The sequence below is a fragment of the Anticarsia gemmatalis genome, chromosome 23, assembly GCF_050436995.1.
Source record: "Anticarsia gemmatalis isolate Benzon Research Colony breed Stoneville strain chromosome 23, ilAntGemm2 primary, whole genome shotgun sequence".
Classification (NCBI taxonomy): domain Eukaryota; kingdom Metazoa; phylum Arthropoda; class Insecta; order Lepidoptera; family Erebidae; genus Anticarsia; species Anticarsia gemmatalis.
In genome coordinates this window covers 9,627,374-9,642,567 of record NC_134767.1, presented here as the reverse complement: position 1 = coordinate 9,642,567, position 15,194 = coordinate 9,627,374, and the positions used below count along the sequence as shown (strand labels likewise).

The 15,194-nt window shown below is 34.5% G+C and overlaps 1 protein-coding gene across 3 annotated transcripts in view; it reads left to right on the top strand.

The window, feature by feature from the left end:
* LOC142983214 (uncharacterized) overlaps nt 1-15,194 on the top strand; it is a 55,059-nt gene that overhangs the window by 16,080 nt on the left and 23,785 nt on the right. The window contains exon 1 of one of the 3 annotated variants that reach the window (XM_076130111.1): nt 6,101-6,230. The exons of 1 other annotated variant lie outside the window; for it this stretch is intronic. The gene's annotated coding sequence lies outside the window, so the exon portion shown is untranslated. Of the gene's footprint in view, nt 1-6,100; nt 6,260-15,194 lie in introns of those variants that run through there. One more of the 3 variants, XM_076130113.1, reaches the window with a different exon arrangement.

Genomic DNA, 15,194 nt, shown 5'->3' with positions numbered 1-15,194 from the left:
TATCTGAATTGGGCTTCTCCGTGCTTCGAACCACTTTGACACTAGGTTTTTCTTCTCGTCGTATGGTTAGTGGTCAACCTAGTGTCAAAGTTGTTCAAGCCGCCCGAAGGCCTTTGATGTGGTTTAACGATTGCTATCTTAATAGACAACAACCGGGACCGACTTTTTACGTGCCCTTCTCAGCGCGGAGACAGCCAGTTGGAATACCACAATGCGGTCACCCATCTATGGGATGACCGCACCAAGGTTTGCTTAACCCACAGATCGCTAACCGGCCAGTGAGCGCAACTGGCTTTAATCTAATCTTTTAATTGAACAAAATACAAGTGACTTGTTCCTATTTAGTCATGTCAAAGGCCTTTCGGGCGGCTCGAACATCTTTGACACTAGGTTGACCACTAACCATAGAATAAGAAGATTTAGTCGATAGAAATGGGATCTCCATCTTATACCGTAATGACCTCGATGACCTTTCATCGCGTGATAGTATCGTAGTAAACGTATCGACAAGTGCGTGAGTGACGTCATTAGAAACCGTCTGATCGAGTGCGTTACGTCACGAGCTCGTACAATTACGTCGAACGGTACAAGGTGTAAGCGGAAGCGGGTAGCGGAGCGATAGTAATGGGAAATTAGTTTAAGGTAATGGTTTTGTTTATTTTTTTCATTGTGTTAGATTATTTTATTTTATGATTTGTGTTGTCGTTTAAGAGTAGTACTGAGTTTCTTGCTAACTTATTCTCATAAGGTTCTACCCGTTTTCCGAGCTAGTGGTAGAAAAAACGACTTTTAATGATAGGTGTCAACATATTAGTGTCGACTTTGATTTTTATTTAGATTTTGATTTTAAGACATATGTTAGTAATTATAGCTTTCTGAGTTTCATACTATCCGGTTGATTTTCGGGAATGTTTTCGCCTAGAGGAGAAAAAAAAAACTCATTTTTTTCTATGATAAATATCTATTTTATATAATCATGAAATAATTCGTTAAAAAGTTGAATTAATTTAGTCAGTACTTGACAATGCAAGCAAATATTCGTTGATATGTGCATTATAAATAGTGGGAATATTTTTAAAAATAAAAAGCACTTACCATGCATGTAGATTATTATCTATAATATAAAAATGAATCGCAAAATGTGTTGGTAAGCGCATAACTCAACAACGCCTCGACCAATTTGGCCAAATCTTTTTTTAAAATGTTCGTTGAAGTTTAAGGATGGTTTTTACGGCGAGAAAAATTAGAATTATCGCTGGAAAAATCCTAAAAATAACCCTTTTCTTTTTCTCATACAAATGATTTGTAACTAAAACGTAGTCAATTTGAGCTTTATTGCTATGGTATAAAGTTCATATCAAAATTACATGCACTCACTGTTGTCTAAGCAATGTAGGTGTGTTCCTAAAGTCAAAGATCGTATCTGTCAAAACAATGTGCGTGTGTTCGTTGGAGCACAGAATACATAGTTGGAGGAGTTTAAATGTTGCGTTCCGAAACTCGCGTTTCTTTTGTATTAGTTTCGGCACGCGAGATAAAATGCATCAGTTTCCACGTCATTACATCAGTCAAACAAAAATCGCTTTACCAACAGTGTTTTATTATTTTTAATATCCAAATTTTACGTAAACAAAATAATTCGTACGGCTTAAAAGGATGTGACTTCAAGTCATATCAAATTTAAAAAAAAAAAAAATTGTCTGTGACCTAACCTATTGAGTTTGCTTTTGTCAACTAATACACGAAACAAATTCGTATATCGTGGTGACATTCAAAGCAATATTACAGCACATGAAAATGAAAAAGAGAAAATGGACAAAGAGTGTATTTTACAGCACAGAACGCAGTACAAAGAGCTGCTCAGCCACCATCTACTACATTAACCAGTTTTAGTTCAGGAGATTTTTTTTAAATACGTAGGCAAAAAAACATTTACAAATCTTTTTGACAGGACGAAGTCTGTCGGGTCAGCTAGAAAATGGACAAAGAGTGTATTTTACAGCACAGAACGCAGTACAAAGAGCTGCTCAGCCACCATCTACTACATTAACCAGTTTTTTTGAGACATGCCAAAACGATGATTTCGCACAAACATTGCTATATTCTGAAATGCCAAAATATTATACCTGGAATCAATCCTCAAGGAGATTTATACGACGGAAACAAGGAAAACCAGTTCCAGGATATACAGATGTATATTCCACCGATGCGATTGGCCGGATTTATTCAGTACATCCAAGCAATGATGAATGTTTTTATTTACGACTGCTATTAGTCAATGTACGTGGCCCAACATCATTCCAACAGTTACGAACTGTTGATGGTGAATTGTGCGGATCCTACAGAGAAGCCTGTCAACGTTTGCAATTGCTTGAAAATGACGCTCATTGGGATCAAACTCTCAATGATGCTGTAATATCATCACACGCTCATCAAATACGAACATTGTTTTCTATAATCATATCTACATGCTTCCCATCAAACCCAATTGATTTGTGGATCAAGTACAAAGATTATATGTGTGATGATATTTTGTATCAAATACGGAATAGAATGGGAAATCCAAATATACAAATCAGTGAAGAAATTTACAATGAAGCATTGATTTCAATTGAGGACATGTGCTTGATAATGTCAAACAAACTATTAATTCAATTAGGCCTGACCGCGCCCAATCGTCCAATGCATGATGCTTCTAACCAAGAGTTGCATCGAGAAAAACTGTATGATCTCAACGCTTTGAAAGAATTAATTCAAACAAATCTTCCACTGTTAAATGAACAACAGAAGTATGTATTTGAAACTCTTATGAAAGTAACAAATAATGAAACTGGAGGGATTTACTTCTTAGATGCACCTGGTGGTACAGGAAAAACTTTTTTGATTTCATTAATATTAGCAACAATTCGCTCACAAAATAAAATTGCACTTGCACTCGCTTCGTCGGGAATCGCAGCAACTTTGCTTGAAGGTGGTCGAACAGCCCATTCAGCACTGAAATTGCCATTAAATATGCAAAGCAATGAAACTCCAACCTGCAACGATTCGAAGAACTCTGCAATGGCAAAGGTTTTGCAGCAATGTAAATTGATTGTTTGGGATGAATGCACGATGGCACATAAAAAATCTTTGGAGGCTTTAGACAGAACCTTAAAAGATCTACGGAGCAATAATAACCGATTTGGTGGTGCAATGATTTTATTAGCAGGAGATTTTCGTCAAACATTGCCAGTGATTCCACGATCAACGCCAGCTGATGAACTCAATGCATGTCTAAAGTCCTCCAATTTGTGGAAACATGTTAAAGTACTACATTTAAGCAAGAATATGCGCGTCGAGTTGCAAAATGACCAATCTGGAAACATATTCTCTAAACAACTCATTGACATTGGTAATGGCAAATTTCCTATAGACATGTTGACTGGCTGCATTAACTTTCCTCAAAGTCTTTGTCAGTTAACTCAATCAAAAGATGAACTTATTCAAAAGGTGTTTCCAGATGTTTTTCAAAATTACAGAAACTATGATTGGTTGAGCGAACGAGCTATACTGGCTGCAAAAAACATAGATGTAAATGAATTAAATTTCAAAATTCAAGAACAAATTACAGGCGAATTGAGGATATATAAATCAGTTGATTCGGCTACTAATCAAGATGATGTAGTCAACTATCCACCGGAATTTTTAAACTCGCTGGATTTGCCAGGATTGCCACCTCACAATCTTCAATTAAAGGTTGGATCGGTGGTTATAATGTTGCGAAATATCAACCAACCGCGTCTTTGCAACGGTACACGGTTAGCGATAAAAAAATTACTAAACAATGTGATAGAAGCAACTATACTCAAAGGAAAGTATGAAGGAGAAGATGTTATCATACCGCGCATCCCAATGATTCCGACTGATGTGCCATTTGAGTTTAAACGACTACAGTTTCCAGTGCGGCTTGCTTTTGCTATGACTATAAACAAGTCCCAGGGGCAATCATTAAGTGTTTGTGGTATTAATCTAGAAAACCCATGTTTCTCACATGGTCAATTGTATGTTGCCTGTTCCCGTGTTGGAAAACCATCAGATTTGTTTATCTATGCGCCAGGTAATTAAACATAGAACATCGTATACCACAAAGCACTACAATGATAATAATAATAATTATGATTCACATGATTAACAATAAAGCGATTACTTACTTTTAAATCCTTATATATGTTGTATTTAATTATTTTTTATTCACAACGTCCTATCACCAGGGTGAAGGTACTGTTCAGGAGATTTTTTTTTAAATACGTAGGCAAAAAAACATTTACAAATCTTTTTGACAGGACGAAGTCTGTCGGGTCAGCTAGTTATTAATATAGTCACGGAACATTACAACGCATACACGGTCGGCTGCGAGTAATTACAAGCGTGGCCAATCTCATCAATGTTATAACAACACGCGTTTATTGTGATTGTACAACTGTGGAGAAGTGTATAATATGTAATTTGTGGATTTTTTTAAAGGTTATGCAGTAGAGAGGTTTTTTAATTGTTTTTTTTTACTGTGGTGATAAAAATTGCTCTTACTTTAGTGTTAGGATAATGTGGTTATAGTTGTTTATAAGGAATTTGCTATTTGTAAGGAAATCGAAATCGTCCAATTCATAGGTTTGTTTTCTATTAATTAATTCTGAGACCATCTGTAGAAAAATCTGAACTGACGTTTTTAAATAATTACTTCATGACATAATATCATAGGGGTAAGCCGAGATTAAAAAACGCTGCTTGATCCTTAAAAACTTTCCTTGATTCATTGATATCCATACATCTTGTCATAGAGGGCTACTTTCATATTTTCACTAAAAAACTAATCTTAATGTTAGTGAAAATTACTTTCACTATTTGTATCACACACTTACCATTTAACTGCTAACTAGCACAAGATGGAACTAATCAGAGTGACAGCTAAAACATATAAAAAACAACCATAAAATATACCTTTCGCAAACAAACCTTCCAATCAGAACCTCATCACATACATATATGTTCACATACCGTTGCCTCCAAGGCTACCAATTAACAGACACTTCACATCTCACTACAAATTGACACATTGTGATTTATTGAGCACATTCGACAAAGTTGCACTCAATTCGTTCAGCCTTCGGTATGACAAATGATTGTTGAAATGTACACGTGACTGAGTGATTGAGATGCTCTTAAAGACATGTGCAGTGGTTGATATGCAGTTTTATATGAATACAAAATAAATTAAATGACATTGAGAGGCCATTGTAGGACCACAGTTCAAGAACACTAAAAATATATTTAGGTAAAATGACTGTTGTTCTTAATGTATAGTAAATAAAAAGGGAAATTATTTAATGGTTAGTTAAGTACAATTTTTGCCTTTGCTTAGCAGTGGGACATAGAAACAGGCAAAGAAAAAAGTGCAATTTTGAGAATGAGTGTAACATTTCGACTGATCTTGAACAAAGTTTTTAATTTTATATTTATTACTAATAACCCATTACCCAGTCGATCGATGTTATTTTGTACTATGCTTAAATTAAATAAACCAAGTGAAAAACAAAATTCTTGCGTTAATAGTCGAACTATATACTTACATTCTTATTTCTTTATACCGTACTAGCTGACCCGCGCAACTTCGCTTGCGTCACTTAAGAGAATGAGTCAACATTTTCCCCGTTTTTGTTACATTTTTCGTTGCTACTCCCCTCCTAATGACTGTAACGTCGATAACTGGGCTATCTAACACTGAAAGAATTTTTTAAATCGGATCAGTAGTTCCTGAGATTAGCGCGTTCAAACAAACAAACAAACTTTTCAGCTTTATAATATTAGTATAGATTAGTATAGATAACGTATACAGAAAAAATAAATTATTCAATATTATTTACAACATTTTATTTTAGCACACAACACACAATATTTACCAAAAACGTCAAAGGATTCTCTAATAAAAATCTGCCAAAGAAAAAATCGGCCCTGTAGTAAATTCCAAAATCGCTATCTCCCCCGCTACCTCTCATGCCTTGCATCCGAATCACTGAATGAATCAGCGCCGCTACTCGGTAGTCGGCAGTTAGTTTCACTACCGCTCCGGGCCAACGCACTCGCGCACGCGGACAACCGATACAAAAACATTCGAAATACGAACGTACTGTGAAGTGAAGTGAAGTTACATGTGGAATTGTGATTCAGGAATTTTTGAATTTGGAATCGAATCGGTGAGTTTCAATTTGGAAGTTTCGAATCAGTAAGTTTGAATTTGAAAGTTCTGTTTGTTTTGTTTTTATTATTTTTTGAGGGTATCTCTCGTATGAACTATGGTTTTAAGATTGTGTTTAGGCGAAGATAATAATGTATCTGATTCTATTATCTTTTAACCCATTACTGTCCCACTGCTTGGTAAGGGTCCCCTCCCGAATTGATGGAGGGGCTAAGCCTTGACTAACCTTAAGTCCACCACGCTAATCAAGTGCGAATTGGGGACTTTGCATGCAAGAAAAGCGTATGATAGTAGCGAGTGCTATACAATTATGCCAGAAATTTAATTCCAATTTAGAAATAATTTTATATTCTACTTAATATATAAACAATAATATATTTTGCATTATTTACCTCGTTCTCTGCTTATCCAGGAAACCTCTTATTAGGTATTATGTTTCCTGAATAAAGCGTTATTAAACATAATTTATGTGTAATCGTGCTTGTACTTAACTTGCACCTGAATACTTAGGTTTTGATTCCCAATAGTAATAGTACTCATCGTATGGTGAGTGGTCAACCTAGTGTCAAAGTTGTTCAAGCCATTTGACCTTTCTGAACAACTGTTGCCTTAATTGACAACAACCGGGATAAATATCACAATATAGTCGCCTATTCATCGTATAGTTAGTGGTTAACCTAGTGTCAAGCCGCCCGAAAGGGCATGAACTTGGCTTAACGACTGCTATCTTAAATAACAACAACTGGGACTGACATTAACGTGCCTTCCAAAGCACGGAGACGCTCAGTTCAAATACCACTATGTAACCACCCATCTTTGAAATAACCGCACCAAGGGTTGCTTGTTACAATAAAATGGGCGTGAAGTGACATGTAAAAACTAAGGTCAAATTGAGAACCTCTTCCTTTTTTAAGTCGGTTAAAACGGTCAAATAAATAACAATAAAATCATCTTACTTTATTGAGATAAAATCGTTAGTCATCCAAAACCTGGCCGTGACAAAGGTCGCTTCACTTCAGTGCAAGTTCAGTCAATATGATGTAATTCACTTAACACTTAGTCATATTCATAGTAATAAGAATTTGTGCAATAATATTATTGTTTTGTATGAGTTCGGGACGTTAAGAGGACTTCCCATTTGTATGAGTGATTATGACGTCATTAATTTCTATATACTTTATATAAATTATTATTTACCTCACTCTAATTAAAGGAAAGATACGTGGAACGATTGTTTCTTATATTGTAAGATTCACAGTACTTTTTTATACAGTCTTTTTAAATTTTACTGAAAGATTACTAGCATTTTTATTGGTATAAGAATTAAGACCAGTAACCAGTGTAACCAGTAAAAATGTTTTTTGTTTTTTACTGGTACTCTGCTCCTATTAGTCGTAGCGTGATGATATAATATAGCCTTCCTCGATAAATGGGCTATCTAACACTGAATATAATGTATAATAATTTTTGAAATCAGACAAGTAATTCCTGAAATTAGCGCGTTCAAACACACAAACAAACAAACTCTTCAGATTAATAATATTAGTATAGATATACATAATAATAATAATATGATACAATATACTTAACAAAAAAATGTCACAAAAAATAATCAAGGTCATCCTATGGTGTACTACAATGATGAAATCACCGTGACATTTGAATGAAATCATACACAATAACATACCATACATACAAACATACACGGAAATATGTATGATATGTATGAAACATGCAGGTATTTAATTATGGGGTTATATACAGGGTGTCCCAAAACTCAACGATAATCCGAGACAGGATGAAAGGCCAAGTCATACCGGTTATAGGAAAAATAAAAAAAAAATTCCATATCACTTAGTTCAGCAATAATAGACACTTTTCAAAAAAGTTGAAATTCCACACCCTTGGTCGCATTTTCAAGTCCTGTGATCACCAATGTCACAATTTCGCTGTGTTTTTTTGACTTTCGTGATCTTAATTAAATATGCTATTAATCGTATAACAAATTAATGCACAAAACATTGTTAATTTAATAAAAAAAGTTAAGTTTTTGTGAGTCATCTTTCTCAAAAATATCGTTAGTCAACTTTGACGCTTCATACTGAAAGAAAAATGTACTACACTACCCTTGGCAAGTTATTTCAAAAGTTGGCGCATTTAATCAAGATTTCAAAATGGTATAACACTTGCCACTTTTCTTGCCATTAAAAATGTTATTTTTATTTGAACGAAGAGTATCCTCGCAAATGGATCGGACTCAGTGGTACAATTTTATGGCCTCCTCGTTCTCCCGATCTAAATCCAGTAGATATTTTTTACTGGGAATGCATAAAAGAAAAAGTATATTCGAAATCAATACAAAATCTATCAGAACTTCGCCAGAAATTTGACACAGCGTCAGAGGAAATAAATGCAATGAATTTTGATTGACTGGTGCAAAGGTCTTTTGTAAGGCGTTGCAGAGCCTGAATTCATGCTAGAGGAAAACAATTCAGAATTACTTTAGTTTAAGGAGAATAATTAAATAAGATCGATGGTTCGTTCATTGTTTTTTTTTTATTATTATAACCTATTATGTTTATTATATTAAATATTTGTTATGGACTGACTCAATTACCTCTTTACTAAAAATAATTGCTTTCCTCTGGCACGAATACAGGCTCTGCAACGGCGTACAAAAGATTTTTTCACCAGTCAAGCAAAATTCCTTGCATTTATTTCTTCTGACGCTGTGTCAATTTTCTGGCGAAGTTCTGATAGATTTTGTATTGATTTCGAATATACTTTTTCTTTTATGCATTCCCAGTAAAAAATATCTACTGGATTTAGATCGGGAGAACGAGGAGGCCATAAAATTGTACCACTGCGTCCGATCCATTTTGCGATACTCTTCGTTCAAATAAAAATAACATTTTTAATGGCAAGAAAAGTGGCAAGTGTTATACCATTTTGAAATCTTGATTAAATGCGCCAACTTTTGAAATAACTTGCCAAGGGTAGTGTAGTACATTTTTCTTTCAGTATGAAGCGTCAAAGTTGACTAACGATATTTTTGAGAAAGATAACTCACAAAAACTTAACTTTTTTTATTAAATTAACAATGTTTTGTGCATTAATTTGTTATACGATTAATAGCATATTTAATTAAGATCACGAAAGTCAAAAAAACACAGCGAAATTGTGACATTGGTGATCACAGGACTTGAAAATGCGACCAAGGGTGTGGAATTTCAACTTTTTTGAAAAGTGTCTATTATTGCTGAACTAAGTGATATGGATTTTTTTTTTATTTTTCCTATAACCGGTATGATTTGGCCTTTCATCCTGTCTCTGATTATCGTTGAGTTTTGGGACACCCTGTATAATTTATTATTTATATATCGTAGAGAACCCGGTATATGGTAATAGGCTCGCCCTCTATTACATGGGCCTAACATTGTAAATGTCGAAACGTGAGTGTATTTAATACACCTCTGCCTATACCTTCGGGTATAAAAGGCGTGATGTTATGTATGTACTTAGTATTCAGTTAAGTGTCAAATATAAATAATGTGAACAAAATTTCGCCCGATCCGGCATTCAAACCTGTGACATCTACGCGGTAGCAACACACACTACTGACTATATGAGCAAATCGTAGTATCCTATGCGAAAGTTTGTGAGAATGTATGTAGGTACGGATGTTTGATACTCCTTCACGCAAATATTACTAAACCGATAACGATGAAATTTGATGAAATTTGACAGCTGAAGACCAAGAATAACACATAGGCTTTTTATCCCTGAGTTCCCAAGGGATTGGGATTTACACGGGAAGGGTTTCCACGCGGACAAAGTCGCGGGCGGCCGCTAGTATTTTATACAATGATGTACCATAAAATATGAACGGAAGTTACATATTAAATGTATAAATATTGGATAGGTATTTTATTATAGAGTTATAAATATTGGATAGGTATTTAAGTACTGCAGTTAATGTATGTGACAATATTTTACATAAAACATGAATCAGACATACACAGATCAGATCGGTGATGTTCTTCAAAATAGTCCTGGATAAATGGATGTGAATGAAGCAATATAAGCTTGACGTACTTTGGTCTCTGCCTAGAAAAAGGCGTGATATTGGTACAGTCAGCTCCAAAAGTAGCTGATCATACTCAATCTTTTGATCATTGAAACCCTGTATACTGAAGTGTGCACATTGAAGTGATGAATTGATGATTGATGAATGATTGAAGTGAAGTAGTGAAGTGATGATTTGGTATGTAGGTAGCTGAAGACCCAGAATAACTCATAGGCTTCTTTTATCCTGGAGTTCCCGAGGCATCGGGATTTAAACGGGAAGGGTTTCCACACGCCTCTAGTATTATCATACGTCGTTGAAATTTAGGGTTATTATTATTACTTATTAATCCCTGCAGTGGGACAATATGGGCTGATAATAAATAATTATTACTTACATGAAAAACCATTTTATCTTTACATCCGGAGTATCATAACTCGAAAATCCTAGTTAACTCTGAGTCTGTAGTAGTCTACAATTTGATTGACAGATTACACCACATATATTGTGAGTAATTCCATGAATCAGTTAAGTGCTATTATCAGCTATCAATTCCTGTAAGGTATTTGATAAACATTCTGTGAATGTGATTCACTTGTACCTAAGTGCTTTCCTTTTATAACTACCTAACTCGCCTATATGGCCCTGTTTGTCGAGATCACCCGCACCACTACCCTTACTCCAATCTTCTCTTATTTGACCCTTCATTTCTACCCTTCGAACGGGTGCTCCAGATGGACTACCTCGGGTTTTTGACTATTTATGCTGATTTTTTTGGAAAATGTCTCAATGGTTTCGCGCTGATAGTGTAACAGACAGTCTGGCATACCGACTCTGACTTACGCATTAATTACTTCATGGTATAAAACAAAGTGGCTCACCGTTGTCTGACCCTATGTATACCTAGAACTTCAAACTACACAACAAAATATCCATGCGGTTCTTTTGATAGATATACTGACTCAAAAAGTAGGTTAAAGTTTATGAACCAGGTGAAGCTGGAGCGGTGCCGGTAAAAATCTAAAGAAATGATGTATTATATTATTACTGGTGATGTTAAATTGCTTATTTTTTTTGTAAATAAATGTGTCTATTATTCATAATAAAATATAACATGGTAGTTCTAAAATAAAATTTTATCAGACTTTTCTCAAAACACAGTTTGTCTAACAAAATGTGATTACTTTTCGATGTCTCACCCATAGCACTAAGTTACCTAAATCATGAGTATCTTTATCCTCAATCACATTCATCAGTCTTGCATAACATTACTATTATTTGCATAGTTTATAATTCTATAGCTTTGCATATGTATTCATTTCCTTTGGATTTCCCTGCTATAAACCAATATGAATTGTTCTAGAATTTTCCTAGTGCTATTTTCTTTTTCCCTTCTTCTTTATAACACAAGTGATAGCACAGTGGTTAAGGTATAAGACTTGTTATTGACAAGTCCTGGATTTGAAACCTTTCTATATTATTATTGAGGTGAACTCAATCTTATACATTTTGAGTTTAATGGAGCGATTAAAATGATTTGTGAACTCATATTTCTAAAATTTTAAATATAATATATTTAAATATCTAATCGGTTGTTTACGTCTAAAACACTGACCGGAGGGGATATCACGTATCTCAGTTGACAACTATTTGAGAGCCACTTTGCTGTTATACTGATTAACACGTTACGTCAAAGCAGCAATGCATTGAATAGTGACCATCAATTTGAAGTACACTAGTTGTCAACTGAGATACGTGATAAGCCCGCAAGATTAACACAAAATATGAGATCAAGACAGTTAAATAGTAAAAAGTTTTTTTTTCGCTAAAACGCCGAATCAATATTCATAAAATTGGACAGGGAGATAGTTAAAGACTTGGGTTCAAACACAGCTTCGTTTTAAAAAAATCTATGAATTTTTTCCTCTTTTTACCCGTGCATTGGGTGGGCTAGTAATAACATGTAACAGTAACAAACCGGTGTATGTTCCCGACCAAGTTGCAATTTGGGACCACAAAAAGTGGTTTCGTGTATCGGGAGTTTTTGTGACTGCGATTTGTGATGTACAATACAGTTTATTTGTCGTTAATAGGTTTTTTTGAAATACATACACATTCTTTTAAAATAATACACTAGTACATTTTTGAAATCTCCAACATAACTGTAAACTGTAGGCCTACGATAATAAATATAATCAATGAATACGAATATTCATTAAAATATTGTGTTAACTTCTTGTCCAATTTATATCCGTTATTATACACTAGCTGACCACATAAGATCCCATCAGAGAAGTCACATAAGAGAGAATGGGTCAAAATTTTCCTCGTTTTTGTAACATTTTTTACTGGTACTCTGCTCTTATTGTTACCTAGCCTATAACCTTCCTGAGATTAGCGCGTTCAAACAAACAAACAAACAAACTCTTCAGCTTTATAATATTAGTGTAGATAATGTCTAACCATACAAGAATAGAAGACACTACTTTCAGATACTGGCTGCTGTAAAATAATGTTTAAATTAGAACCAACAGTTCCTGAGATAAGCGTGTTCAAACAAACAAACTCTTCAGCTTTATATTATTACTAGCTTCAACGTAAAAAAACCTTGATTAAAAGTATCCTATGTATTAATCTAGGTTATAAACTATCGGTGTATCAAATTTCTTTAAAATCCGTCTAGTAGTTTTTACGTGACAGAGTAACAAACATACATCCATCCTCACAAATTAACAGTTATAAAATTAGTAGTATAGATAGACTATAATTACTTAGAATATAAACAGATGTAAGCTGAATTTCATAGGAAGAGCATATGCGAAGTTTAAACAATACATAATATATTATATACGGAACCCAGTAAAGCTCTGCAAATAAGACGGCAAGGTCGGTCGGTGACATTTTGTGTTCACCGGAGGAAGTGACACTTTAGGCTGACTACAACATTAAGACGTTCTGTTAATCTTTATTTCTTAAATGCCACGTGTAGTGGGTTCGAATCACATCTCAGACAAATATTTGAGTGATGAGCACGAGTGTTTGTTCTGAGTCTGATTGTTAATGCACCTATATAAGTATGTATATGAGTTATTTAGTTACTATGCTATGTACGGATATGTAATGTAATAGGGGGCAACCTTATTGCAATATAGTGAGCACGTTACGTTAAACTCCGGGCTACCATGAGGAATATTCAAACGTAAACTAAAAAGTCCAATGCTACTTTGTCCAACCCGGGAATTGCCCCAAGATCCTCGTTATTGGCAGTATTTTTATATATAATATGTAAACTAGCTGACCCGCGCAACTTCGCTCGCGTCACTTAAGAGTTGCGTCACTTTTCCACTCGGGATTAGAACCCGAGACCTCATGATCCACTACCGACCGCGCCACGCACGGAGTCAATTGGCGTAAACGTTAGAAATTCTTAATTTGCCAACACACATGTGCAGTACATTGTCATACCCCTCTATAATACAAATTATACGTGTTAGCAGACAATAGGACATTACGAGTGGCTGACAGAAATAACAAAACTACCATAATTATGTACTATCTAGCATTTATGACTGACGTCACAATCTTGAAATATGATCTTAATATAGTCCGACAACTTAGTAGACAGCCTTAGCCCGATCTAGAGCGTTATTAATAGTCCTGCATAATTTCAAAATAAAGTTATTGTTTCAACTAAGTCTCCGTCAGTTGCATAAGCCTGCTAATATTCTAAATTTTGTTTTTATTTTATCCCGCCACCAGCCGTAAACCTTACATACAAGGTTCTCTACTAATTGTTAAACTATAACTTCTGATTTTCTGGGATACATATATTATATAGTATTTGTCTATCTATCCATACACCATATCGCATAAAAGTTCAAAAGGTTTTTGAGAAACCGTAACATACATCCATACACATTTTTGCATGTATAGCATTATTAAGACTAAGCATTTACTATTGACGTCAAACAATCTAGGAATATGATTCTGCATAAATAATATGATTTTATTACAACTGCAATTAAAATAATTTGCAATTCATCATTTTAACGTTTGCAAGTTAAATGCTGATCACGTACATACTCGTAGGTGTTAACTAAATAATATACATATGTAGATTAAAATTCATTAAAGTAATTTGATTCCATTGTAAACCTTTTATGGATTAATGCGAAATGTAATTTGGTAATGAAATAATAATATGAAATTAAATCTATACTATCTATACTAATATTATAAAGCTGAAGAGTTTGTTTGTTTGTTTGAACGAGCTAATCACAGGAACTACGAGTCCGATTTGAAAAATTCTTTAGTTTCAGTGTTAGATAGTCCATTTATCGAGGAAGGCTACAGGCTATATTTCATCACGCTACTAACAATAGGAGCAGAATACCAGTAAAAAATGTTACAAAAACGGGGAACATTTTGACCCATTCTCTCTTATGTGTCAGCTAGTGAGTTATATTTATTTATTTATTGTACTCAACACAATCTAGTTTATATGTTTAAGTATATCGCAAAATATATTTTTTTATATAAAAGTCGTCCTCTTACAGCCGTCCTTACAAGTCACATGACGCGTTAATGCGTGAGAGCGTTGTTTCACCTTTGTACGAGCATGCTCGCTCAACAGCACTGAATTATAGCAGTATCGTATAATAACACAAATAACTTCACATTTACGTACATTTGTACACTGTGACTCAAATTAGGAAGGTTTGACAGAAATTGAGAGAGCGGGAAGCAGATCAATTTTATTTATTTTAAACTACATTCAATAAAGATGACAAGATATATTATGGATATGTATAAAGCAAGGGAAGTTTGTTATTATCGTTCTTTTTTGCTCTCTGCCTACCTAACCCTATGAGAACTAGAAAGAATTTAATGTATGCA